This window comes from Malus domestica, chromosome 04 (genome assembly GCF_042453785.1).
Source record: "Malus domestica chromosome 04, GDT2T_hap1".
NCBI lineage: Eukaryota > Viridiplantae > Streptophyta > Magnoliopsida > Rosales > Rosaceae > Malus > Malus domestica.
Window position 1 is genome coordinate 15,144,037 of NC_091664.1, and position 3,449 is coordinate 15,147,485.

Consider the following 3,449-nt stretch of genomic DNA (forward strand, 5'->3'; position numbering starts at 1 on the left):
CGGAGGCTGTTCCAGTCTTTCGGGTTTGGAGCTGTTTGGGTGTGGAAGGTGGTGTTTCAAGGTTTAGGTTGACAGGCATATCCATAGCAGAGCTCCCTTCACATGTGGCAGAAAATCTGGGATGATGTTGTTTATTATGTTGACAGTTGGATCGAATGAACTACAAAAATTAACAAAGATGTGAGAGGTAAAAAGAGACGTGAATAGCACTATTTTTTTGTGACGTTATCATTTTTATTTCAAGTAAGTTGTCCTTTTGTTTTAATTTTCTCAACTTCCGTCTGCTGAAATGAGCAATTTACATGGGACGATGTTGGCTTCAACGAGGCATTTGAAAACAATAATGCTTAGCCACGAGAGAAAAAAATACACAACAATGTATTGTTGGACAGGAATGCAACTCGTTTTATGTAAGTCATTCTCCTTTACATGATAACCAATATTAATCACAATACATGGATTAGTTGATGATGAGAACCTCGCAGAATTGCATATTATACAAACTAATAGAAAAGCAAATGCCTCGTCTCCGTCGAGGATCTTCTTGGGTGTCACAAGCATTTACACTAAACACAGGGCTTTACACCAATACTTTGCGGAGGAGTTCGGGCGTAATTGTGCAGGAAGCTCTTTGTTGAACTACAAGATTGCGAAATTGTGTTCTGATGACTCTCGCTCAAGTGCATCTGGAGGTGAAAATCCTCAACGTCTTGTGTTCTCAACTGATGATCAACAAAAGCAAAGAACATTGGGATCCTTGAAAAAAAATTCCGATAATAAAGCCTACTGGCATGCCATACCAGCAGAGGCAGCGTCCAAAAGTCTTCTAGCTTCTGTGTCGGCCTCTGGTAGGTCACTTGGGATCTGCCCGAATTTTCAATGAGAAAATCCACAACAGAGACTATAGCAAAATCGATTAATAAGTATAAAATTTCAAACACAAACCTTTCCATATAGGTTCGCCTTGGTAGGCAAAGCTCCAGATGCCAGCAACAATCTTATGATATCAGCATGTTCACCTCTTGCTGCATGATGAAGAGGCTGCCGAAGATTTGTCAGAAAACCACAAACATTTATGAAAATGAAGCCCCGTTACAACATTTAATACACAGTTCCCATTTGAAAGCAAGAATTCATTTTAACATCTAATCATCTATCCAAACTCCCACATAAAACACAATAAAGATGGGATTCGAGTAATACTCACAGTATTACCTTCAGCATCAACTGTTTCTAGCATTTTATTTACACGCTCAGCATCATTAGCACTGTTAATTAAAAGTTGAACCACTTCGGTGTATCCTACATCAATCATTTAGGAAAAAATAAAAAAATTGCATAGAAAGATAATTCACACATCGTAATAGTTAGAAAGTTTTTATAGCCTACCCCCAGCACAAGCATCATGCAAAGGAATTGCTCCATCTTCATCCTTAGCCTCCAAATTTGCTCCTCTCTCCAAAAGTAACCACATCCGAAGAATTATTCTCAGCTCAAAGTATTACTCAACAAAATGAAAACAGAACCACATACTAAGCAGATGACTGACCCGGACACAAGAAAGATTACCATATAGACAGGCCAGATGGAGAGCTGTGTCTCCATCTTCCACTGAATCATCAATGCTACCTACTAAGTTATCTGTATACAAATCAGAAAGAAGGGGATTTCGGAAAGCATCGGTAGAAATTAGATAACGCCCAGAAATCAAAATGGAGCAATTAAATACCCCAAGAAAACAAATTTAAAAAATCATGAATATTAGTACAATGAAATAACTAAAATGGGCAGGTATTTAAACACATAAAAATCAAACGGCCCTTGTGATAACCATTTTGCTTTTAGCCTTCGGTTACGATTTTTATATTTAATATTTGAAATTTAGAATAGAGGGGAAGTACATAGAAGAGTAGAAGAATGATGGTCGGATAGATGTAGAAGAAATGTATCAAAAAATGATGGGAAAAGTGAAAATTCAAAATGTGTTGGCTATCCCACATTGGTGGCGGAAAGAAATAAATAATGAGTTTAAATATGATTACCCCACTCTAACTAATACTGAGGTCTTTTGTAATAAAACCCCACACCTACAAGTGGTAATTACCAAGTTAAAGACATTATCAGTGTTCTTAGAGTGGCCTCCGGCCCGTCAAAAATTCAACAAAATGTACACAAAACTGAAACTAAAACCCAAAATTCAAAAACCATGTTTAGTAGTTTCCACTTTCAAGTTTTGTTTTCATTCATTCTTCTCCCACATGCTTTCCTCATATTCAAATACAAAAAGTAAAATCCAAACACTAAAAACAAAGTCGTTATCAAACAGACCCAATGTTTCCACTTTCAAGATTGTGTTTTCGTACATTTTTTTTCATTTTCTTCCCCGTATACTTTCCTCGTATCCAAATACAAAAAGTGAAAGCTAAACACTAATGACGAAAGTTATCAAACGGACCAGAGCTTTGAGCTTTTTAGTACACTAATCAGTCAAACACAAGCTAAATTAAGCTTGTATAACCAAACTCTACTGAATATATTCAGAAAAGTAAGTTGTTTAAGTTAATTGGGTTTATAAGTATATCAAAATAGGCTGAAACGACTAAATCAAATGATTATCAACCAATTAAAAAATCAAAGTGAAAAATCAGCTGGAAAGTGGAAGTGGGTATACCGAGAGCGAGGCGAAGGGCGTCGAGGTCGCCCCGCTGAGAGGCGTCTGCGATGGCGCGAAGGTGGGGAGGCGCGTGAGCATCAAGCTCATCCAAACCCTCTTCTTCCAACAGAGCGTTTGTCCTCGTTGTCGTGCTCCTCCATCAGACCATTCCCCCGCCCTGGAACCGCCATTGTCTTGAATTTTATGGGGTTTTGTTTCGCTGCGTCTCTCACGAGAGTTCTAATTTTAAGGTTTAGAGGGGGTGCTTATATGTCTTCTGTTAAAATTACAGTTTTGGGCATTCGGAGAATTGGTTATGTGGAATGGGGCTCACCGTCACCTACTCTCTCGATCAAGGTATAAAATATCGATGATATCAGAAATATGGTAGTTTAAAAACACGAAAATTTCGATGGAAATATCGGGATATTATCGATATCGATAAAAATTGAATAAAAACCACGGAAATTGTAAGAAAAACTTGGAATTTTTTATTGAAACTTTGCAGGATATTTATTTAGTTAATTATCTATTAGTTTATCACAAAAAATTGGAAGGAAATGCATTGCATGATAGATATAACTGATTTAAGTTGATTATATAGCGAGCTGACAAACATTGTGAGTGTAGAAAATATGTAGTAATTAATTAAAGAAGTTTAAACACACCATAATCATTTATATATAATGAATTAGTACAATATTTTACACTTTATACGTTGCATGGTAAGATACATGAGTGATTTAGTAAGGTCTAAAATATCGATGATATCGGAAATATCGGTAGTCTAAAAAAA

The 3,449-nt window shown here is 36.6% G+C and overlaps 1 pseudogene; it reads right to left on the bottom strand.

Annotated features, from left to right (window-relative positions):
- Window positions 1-381: 381 nt before the first annotated feature.
- On the bottom strand, window positions 382-2,859 carry LOC114824360 (uncharacterized; annotated as a pseudogene).
- Between the last annotated feature and the right edge of the window lie 590 nt (window positions 2,860-3,449).